The sequence below is a fragment of the Callithrix jacchus genome, chromosome 1 (assembly GCF_049354715.1).
Source record: "Callithrix jacchus isolate 240 chromosome 1, calJac240_pri, whole genome shotgun sequence".
In the NCBI taxonomy this organism is placed as follows: Eukaryota; Metazoa; Chordata; class Mammalia; order Primates; family Cebidae; genus Callithrix; species Callithrix jacchus.
In genome coordinates this window covers 2,801,146-2,811,477 of record NC_133502.1, presented here as the reverse complement: position 1 = coordinate 2,811,477, position 10,332 = coordinate 2,801,146, and positions in this window count along the sequence as shown.

Sequence of the window (10,332 nt, the reverse complement as noted above, 5' to 3'; positions counted from 1 at the left end):
AGAAATGAAGTCAGGCACAGCACGATGGCTCACGCCTGTAATCCCAGCACTTTGGGAGGTTGAGGCGGGTGGATCACAAGGTCAGGAGATTGAGACCACCCTGGCCACATGGTGAAACCTGGTCTCTACTAAAAATACAAAAATTAGCCATGAGTGATAGCGTGTGTTTGTAATCCCAGCTACTCAGTAGGCTGAGGCAAGAGAGTTGCTTGAATCCGGGAGGCAGAGGTTGCAGTGAGCTGAGATCGCTCCACTGTAGTCCAGCCTGGGCAACAGAGTGAGACTCCATATCAAAAAAAAAAAAAAAAAAGAAAGAAAAAGAAAAAGGAACAGGTTCAACTCCAAGCAGCTCACTAGCACCCAGGCATCCTGTTGCAAGCACCCAGATGACTGCCCACCTGAACCCAGGCATCCTGTTGCAAGCACCCGGATGACTGCCCACCTGAACCCAGGCATCCTGTTGCAAGCACCCGGATGACTGCCCACCTGAACCGAGGCATCCTGTTGCAAGCACCCGGATGACTGCCCACCTGAACCCAGGCATCCTGTCTAAATGCATTGAGCCTCAGTTGCATGACTTTATAAAACTCCAGGCCCTGCCTCTGCTGAGCATATTATTTCTGCTATCTTGCCCTTTGACCCCTTGCAACGTAGCTCCCCCTTTCCTTTAAATAAATCTGACTTTTTAAACTCATTACTGTCTTGGTAAATTCCTTTACCACATACGCACCAGCATCAGACAGCAGTTGACCATGACATATACTAGCACTAAAATAAATATTCTGTTGATGGATTAGAGCATACTGTAGGTGGGCCAGCCTGGAGTCAGTGATTTTGCAGATAGAACAATTAAAATTATCCATTTGAAGAAGAACAAATACTGAATATTAGAAACTGAAGCCTTAGAGCTTAGATGGAATTTGAGTTCCCAAAAAGGAATTTATCGGATGGGGCAGAAACATATCTGAAGATAACAATGGCCAAATTTTTCTTAAATATAGTGAAATATGACATATACCCCAAAATCTTAATAAACCCCAAGCAGAACAAACACAAAGAATATCACACTATGCACAAAGTCAGATTTCTAAAAATCTCAATACTGAACACATACACACACGTGATCTTGAAAACATGTAAAAGTATATGTGGAACCACACATTACATTCAGAGGAAAAACAAATAGCCACCATGGCTAATTTGCATAGAAAGTGAGAAGACAAACAAAAAGCATACTTAAAATATATAAACAAAAACTCTTGTCATTCCCATTTTCTAGATGATGACAGCCAAGACTAAAAAGAAGAAAGTCTATCAAGTGAGTGTTGAATAAACCAATCATTGTATAGTCTTCCAGTGAAATATTGTTTAGCAATGAAAAGAGTGCTGATGATGCGTGTAACCTGACTGGGCAATTCATACATTATATGAACTGGAAGATACACACACACACACACACACACACACAAACATTACAGTATGACTCAAATAACATGAAATTTTATAACTGGAAAAAGCATATGGTAAATAAAAAATCAGTTGTCTGTGGAGAGTAGGATATGGGCAAGAGAAATTAGCAAAGTACAAAAAGAAATGTTTCAATAAGTGGAAATAATTTTTATGATTGGAGTGAGTTTCATATTGCTATACTCATTTTTTAAAACTATACAGTTAAAAATTCTATATTTCAATGTATGCAATTTAGACTTTTATATAACCTACAAAATAATAATAATCACTATTATCTAGAGAGGAGTGAGGAGTTGATGTAGAAAAGGCAGATGGCAGAATATTGATAATTGTTGAACCTGAGTAATGAGTAAATTTGAAGCTGGTAGTTTATTACAAAATTTTGTTTATTTTTATAGCTATATTTCTGTAACAATTGTTAATTTTTTAAAAAACTACAAAGAATCATTTAAGTTACCTATGAAAAATTAAGGTGATATTAAATCACTTATACTGTCATTCAATAAACCTGTCCTGTGTTGTGGGCATGAGACTTAGCATACTGCACAGATGACAGCATCAAAGTAAAGAAACAGCTTTATAGGGTCAATCAACCATTTCATCGTTTGCAATCCCTACATGAGGCTAAAAGGCAAAACCTAATTCCAGAATCCATATTCTTAACCCATATCCTCTGAAGTTTTACTCATTATTATACAAAAAAAGATATGCATAGAATCCAACTATGAGATTTATAATTTTTTATTAAATTCAAATATTTTGGTATAGTTAAATAAATAAATGAAGTTCAGTGAGTGATTTTTTAAGCATTTGATAGTATTTTTAAAGATGAAATACTGCTGAAAATATGAAGCAAACTAAGAATTATGTTGTAAGATACATTTTCAAAACAAAAATTGCCAAGACAACTAATAAACCAAAAAAGAAGCTCAAAATATACATTAAAGAGAAAGCAAAACTTAAAAAGTTTTTCTTATTGTTCAGGATTGAAATTTCTTATGGGTTACTGAGTTGTCCATAAAAAGAAGCATAAAGTGTGAATAAAGAAATCAGATTGTATGGAGGAAATAATTTTGCAAATATTTCATTTGTGGAAGCTTTGAACCAAGGATCTAAAAAAATGTCTAAAACTATTTTTGATTTTACTAAACTTGTCAGTTCTCTAATTTACAAACAAGATTGCTCTTCAAATAATATATGCATGTGATTGTACTTGCTTCTTGCTTCTAGTGTTGCTAGTTTATTTAAGGTAATTTCAGTGAGACTAAAAAATGAACAGAAGTGAAAAATAAAAATGTAAAACACAATGACAAATTTTTAAATTTCTTAAACTATAATAACCTGTCATTATTCTGGGTATTTAGAGCAGCAATCATGCAATAATTTACCATTATTGGTAAATTCTAACTTTTTAACAAAAGTTATAGTACTTTAAGAAAAATAGAAAGATATACAAGATAATCGTTTTATTCAGAATTCTAGAAGAAAATAAAGTGAATATTGAAATTCCAACATTACCAGTAATTGCCTAACTTCTTCTCTGGTGTCTCTTTTCCTTAAGGACATGTTTAAACTAGATGCTATCTAAGTTTGTTTCCAGGTCAAATATTCTGTGATCTTGCTAAAATGTAAATAACATTAGGAAAGGGACATTATCGCCTGTTATCTGTATGAATTATTACTTGTGTTCTTTATTTTATCTCTACCTCTTATCTACCAACTAGATATCATTTTTTCTATTGTCATCTTGTTTCACATCTCTGTACAAATAATAAACAACTCGATGTTTAATTTTAGTGCCCTATAACTTTAAAAAATATCCTCATAAGGAAGGGAAATAAGCAAGATTTTTTTTAGAGAGAAATAGTAGTTGTCATAACTGTTTTCATTCCTATTGGAACAGACTTCACCAAAATGTATGTGTGTATGTATGTTTTTTGTGTGTATAATAAACACACACCTGAACACATGTTTAACCTCATCAACAATTTGAGAAATACAAATAAAATCAGAATGATATACCTGTGCACCTATAGGAATAACTGAAATGTAAGAGACTGATCTATTGTAAGCATGGTGACTGTAGTCAAGGAATGTTTCTTGTATTCTTGTAAGTAGCTAAGAGAGTGAATGTTAAGTGTTTTTACCACAGAAATGATTACTAAGTGATACTATGCATTTGTTAATTAGCTAGATGTAATCATTATGCAAGGCATATATCCTTCAAAACATCATATTGTACACAATAATTATACACAATTTTATCTGTTAATTTAAAATAGAGTAAATTAAAAAAATAGTGATGATGCCTAGTTTTGATGAGGATGTGAAGAAACAAACTCTCATTCACTTTTGGTAGAAATGGAAACCAATATGTCCATTTTGGAAAATCGTTAGGTTATGTCTTTAAAAAATTATACTCACCCACCGTCTGATCCAGTCCTATCAAGAGAAATGATGCACATGTCCATATCAAAGCTTGTTTATGAAAGTTCATTGCAACACCCCAAAGTTTGAAACAACCTAAATATTCATCCAGGTAAAAGGGTAAACAAAGTGTGGTATGGCAATGCAGTGTAACACTATGCGGTAATTTGAAATAATGAGCCATTGATACAAAAAATCACATAGGCTAATATTCAAATAATTAGAATGTCATGCTTGTAATCCCAGCAAGTTGGGAGGCTGAGGCGGGCAGATCACCTGAGTCAGGAGTTTGAGACCAGCCTGACCAACGTGGAGAAACCCTATCTCTACTAAAAATGCAAAAATTAGCCTGGTGTGGTGGCACATGCCTGTAATCCCAGCTACTTGGGAGGCTGAGGTAGGATAATCCCTTGAACCTGAGAAGAGGAGGTTGCAGTGAGCCGAAATCACACCATTGCACTTCAGCCTGGGCAACAAGAGTCAAAGTCCATCTCAAAAATAAATAAATAAAATAAAATTAGGATGAGTTAATGAAACCAGAAAAAAAAGTATATACTATGTTTTCACTAACAATAAATTCTATACAATGCACACTATTTGTGACAGAAAGACAATCAATGATTGTATGAGGACAGGAGGGGGTGGAATTTGAGAGAGATGGAGATTACAAAGAAACAGGAAAGTTTTAGTGGGAATATATATGTACATTATATTAATAGTTGTATGGTTTAATAGATGTATGCATCTGTCAAAACTTACCAAATTGTACAATTTAAGTATGTGCAGTGGACTACTATGTCAAAAAACACATCTTGCTTTTTAAAAAGGGAAAATCATATACATACTAGATAACTTTATACAAAAACATTTTTTCTTGTCCAAATCAGCAGTTATTAAAATTGAATTTAAAATTTTTTTTAAATAATTATTCTTTTCTAGACAGATATAAGACTCTCCTCGGTTAATACCCAGAAATGCAGCTCCCTGCAAAAGAAACACATGACCAAAGTTCAGAGGAAATATGATTCTTGTTGCCCTTCCCCTTCTAAATATCATTCTCATTGAGGAAATAAACTACTAACAACATAGGAGTGTACCTTATTCTCTTTACCTTACTATCTTTACCTCTCTACCAAGCAGAAATTGCTAACAATAAGCTCTTTAACATTTTCTACCTTGACCATATTTTGAAGAATATTGATACTTTAACAATACTGAGTCTTCAAAACAATCATTAATATGCTATTATTTTCAATCTATTTAGGTATTGGCTATATTAGAAATATTTTCACGTTCCCGGTATACAGCCATTGCATTTTTGTTTAATATATAATATTGTGGGTTCTCTTATAAATGGCAATGTTTCTATTTAATTTCTTTCTTCTTTTTTTTCTTGAGAAGGAGTCTTTCTCTGTCACCCAGACTGGAATGCAGTGGCGTGATCTCGGCTCACTGCAACCTCCACCTCTTGGGTTCAAGTGATTCTCCTGCCTCAGCCTCCTGAGTAGCTGGGAATACAGGAGCATGCAACCAGGCCAGGCTAATTTTTGTATTTTTAGTAGAGATGGGGTTTTACCATGTTGGCCAGGCTGGTCTCAAACTCTGGACCTCAGGTGATTCACCTATCTCGGCCTCCCAAAATGTTGGGATTACAGGCGTGAAGCACAGCACCTAGCCTGTTCTTATTTTAATTTCCGATTACTTATATTGATATATAGAAATGCAATTAATTATTATTATTACTGTTATTATTATCATTCTATAATCTTGCTAAAATCATGTGTTAGATTTGGTAGCTTGTTTATAGGTTTCATCAGGTTTTATAAGTAACAGTATTGTCTGTGAATAAAACAGTTCATCTGCACCTTTCAATAAAGACTGCTTTTATCACATTTTCTTTTTATGGTTTCTGCAATGGTTACAAACTAAAATACCATGTTGATGTGGTGTGATGTGATTGGAACTACTTGCCTTAATCTTGCCTTTAGGAGAAAAGCATTAGAAATTGAAATGCTAAATATCAGGTTAGACATAGTGATAGAAGAGTTAAAAAGAAATTACTTAGGCAGTTGCTGAGGGTATGGGAGTCCTCTATAAGCTTTTCCTTTTAATGAATAGCAGCCCCAAACTCATTTTCTTGTCGAACAAAGAGCAGCCTGTAAAATCGAGCTGCAGACATAGACAAGCAACCTGGAAGCCTGCATGGCTGAATAGCGGCCTTGCCAATGAGAAAAGGCTACCTAGGGACTAGGCATGTCCAACATGGCAGCTCCTTCTTGCCAATCACGTGTGCAGTAGGGAGCAGACAACAAGGTGCTGGACAAGTAAATAACTCATTTGCATAAGATTAGGCAGGGGCAGCCAGCTTCTTTGTGTTCTACCTTAACTTCATACCTAGTCCACCCGATTTTGGGGCCCTATGCAAATCAGACATCGCGTCCTCAAGCCTGTGTGTAAAACTCTACGCACTCTTACACGGGCTGGAAGTCCCACTTGGGCGCCCCTCTCTCAGGAGAGCGCGATATTCTCCTGTCTCTTTCTTCTGCCTGTTAAACCTCTGCTCCTAAAACCACTTCTGTGTGTCTGCCTACTGGGTTTCCTTGGCGTGAGACCTCAAATCTCCGGGATTTATCCCAGAAAATGACGCTGCTTCAGCAGTTTATCTAGATGACTTTTATGACGTCGAGGGCATCCTAGTTTGAAGAAATTTTTCTATCAGGAATCGATGCCGTGTTGGACAAATACATCATTTTAAGTGTACTAAAATAATTATATTTTTTATTTTAGTTTATAACTATGATGACTTGCATTGACTAATTTTCAAATAGAAGGCCAACTTTGCAATGTTAGTCCAAACTTTACTTGATCACGGTGCATATACATTTTTAAAAATCTTAGATTTTATGTGTTAAAATTTTGTTTAACTTTTTTGCATCTAAGTTCTTGAGTGATATTAGTAAGCAGTTTTCTTTTCTTGGAATGTTTGTGTCTGAATTTGGTGTCAGAGGAATTTGGGTTATAATTTCTTAAAACAGATTTTCTATTGTCCTTTTTTTCTCTTTGTCCATACCAATTACACATACGTTAGTCTTTAGAAATTACTCCAAGCTTAATTGACATTCCTTTTGTTTTATTGTTGGATTTTTTTCAACTTTTTGTATCCTTTTGTGTAGTTTCTCTTTTTGTCTGCCAGTCCGTTATTCTTCTAAAAAAGTTTATTCCGACATTAATTTCTTCTATTGTCATTTTAATTTCAGAATTTTAATTTTTCATTTCTAAAAATTTGATTCACGTATTTTGTAGAATCTGTATATCTGTTTAATATGCTCAATGTTTTCTCTAGTTTTTTAGTTTATCAATAGGATATATAATAATTTATGTGAAGTTTTTATCTGCAATCTAGACTATCAGTTTGAGTGAAGTTTTTACTGTTTGATTTCTCTCCTCCTTATGTGTCATATTTTTCTGCTTTGTTTATTGTCTGGTTGATAATCTTTTCTTGTATGTCAGATAATTTTTTCTTATATGACAATTTTCACTTGGATACTGGTAAAATTTACATTTTGAAGGTTTAACTAAATTTATAAATGTAGCTATATATGTTTGGGGGGAGTGTGTGTGTATATTCTCTTTCTTTGGGGTTGCTCTTAAATTTTTAAATCCTTTTTTTTTTTTGAAATGCAGTCTTGCTCCGTTGTCAAGGCTGCAGTGCAGTGGTACAGTATGATCTCACTGCAACCTACACCTTCCAGATTCAAGCAATTCTCCTGCATCAGTCTCCCAAGTAGCAACTACAGGTGTGCTCCACCATGCCTACCTAATATTTGTGTTTTTAGGAGACACAGGGTTTCACCATGTTGACCAGGCTGGTCTTGAACTTCTGAGCTCAAGAGATCCACACACCTCCACCTCCCAAAGTGATGGGCTCACAGGCATAAGCCACTGCACCTGGCCCTAAATTCTTTAAAAATTAAAAACATTCAGATGTTATGGGTCCCTACTTTTAAGACTTGTTATGTGAGACAAGAGCATAATTTATTCTGGGCATAATCATTCTGAAGTACTGACTCCAACTCTTCTTCTCACTGCTCTGTTTTACATTCCATGACTTCTGTGGCTTTCTACCTGGTTTGTGGAAACAGGTATTGTCTCAAGTCTTATGACTCCTCCAGAAACTAACAGCTGTCATTCTTTTTGGTTACTTTTTCTCTAGCCTTGAACATTGTTTTTCACACTCATACACTAATTACTGTGCTTCTGATGCTTGAGGATGACCATTTGTAGATATCCATGGTTTCTCTCTTTGTGCTTTTATCTTATTTCTACTACTTTTTTCTCCAGGTCCGATCCACCTCATTCTTCTTTAATTCTCACTATGTTTATTCATCTCAGAGCTGACTGGATCACCTCTCCTTTTTCTATGATTTGGAAACTCTGTTGAGGCAGTAGGCTTACCAGTCATAGGGCTTACCTGGTTTGTGTCAAATCTCCCTAGGATCACTATGTTTCATGACATGACTTCCAGTGTTTGAAAACTAGTTTTTGTTTGTCTGATTTTATTTCTGTCAAGTGATGGTACATGTATAATTTTTCCTGTCACCTCATCTTGTTAAACAACAGAAGTGTACTGTATTGGCTTTTAGTATCTGCTTCTCCTTTAGCTTTCCATTTTTCAAAATCCATAACTCCTTATTTTAATATGCTCACACCAAAGGTTTTCTGCTTCTTGCTCTTGAACACCATATCTATTCATGAGTAAATCCTGTGAGCACTATCATCAAAACATATCAAGATTAGACAGCTTTAAATCGAGTTCTTCTAACATTTTTTCCTAGGTCTAAATTATTCCTCATAAAAAATGAAAAAAAAATTATATGGTAGTTCTACATCCATGTTTCCTCCCTTACATTCGATAGTCTTCACAGCAGGTATAGTGATACTCATAAACATTGTTCGTTGCATATGATATTTTTATTCAGAATTCACCACTTCATTTTTGTTTATGTGAGTGAAACACAAAGTCTTTTCCCAGCCCTTTGAGTCTTCTCTGCTATTGGCTTATTACTCCCCATTCTTAATTTTCCTCCAGTTTTTCTCATATATTCTCTGACATTAAGACACAGCAAACGTGCTACTAATTTTCCCGGAAGCATGCTATCTCAGTTCCTTCAGTTCCACCTCATAACCATATTGTGAAATCCATAATCCCATTAATCTGTATCCCACTTTAGCATATTTTTTACTATAACCATTAGCACGATTTAATATTTTTTGTTCCACACTTCTCTAATTTGAATGTTGAAAGCAGTACATAATTTTAAATGTTGTTTCTTGCCATAGTTCTACCTTACTCTGAGATTCAAGGTCCAGTATCTGATATACTTCAGTCAATAGCAAATATTTATTCTTTGTATTAGATAACATTAAATAGATTTAATAATTTAATAAATTGTTTTTTAATATTCAGAATATTCACATCACCTAATTAACCATTTGAAGAGCCAAGAATTTAATTCAGGAGAAATAAATAATTTATTATATATAGCTACTAAGATGCATAAAGGTACATTATTCAGCTATCTAGGCAATTGGATTTTATTTCAGGCACATAGAAACAAGTCAGTAAATATTAATTTATTTTTTATAAATCAAGACTGAATTTGTTTATTGTAACTTTCTGTTAATATAAGATATAGTTTATGCTGGTATTCAAGACATTTTGTGAATACTATATGGGTCTTCGGAATTGTATCAGTCATCAGCCACATGTAATAGAAAATAATGAATGTGTTCCATGTGGAAAACTCTTTCATCATTTAAAGGAAAATGAGAAACAATACACGTGGTTGATGACATAGATTTCTTTTATTCCCAACACCTAATAAAATGTCTCAGTTAGCTAGGGTTTGGTGAAAAAATATCACCATTTGCTTATTACATGGTTCAATATATCCATTAGGACAATAATGTTAATAGAGGTTTTCGAATCCTCTCTCTCCTCATAGAGCATTTTTTCTCCTTGATCTATGGAGAAGCTCTAAAGTAGAACCAACTATAGATGATTTAAAAACTGATCAATTTACTTCTATCTATGCTTTATACATCTGAATGTGTATTTTTGAAAGATTTGAGTTATTAAATTATGTCTGTGGTGAACAATTTTTTCTCATGTAACAACAGTATCACTATCAACAACTGTACCACTGTAATCTATTTTGTCTATTAGGTGCCTATTTTAGTCCACTGTCACATTGCTAATAAAGATATACCTGAGACTGGGTAATTTATATAGGAAAGAGGTTTAATGGACTCACAGTTGCACATGGCTGGGGAAGCCTTGCAATCATGGCAGAGGTGAAGGAAGAGAAAAAGCACATCTTGCAGGGCAGCAGAAAAGACAGGATGTGCAGGGGAACTTCCCTTTAAAAAACCATC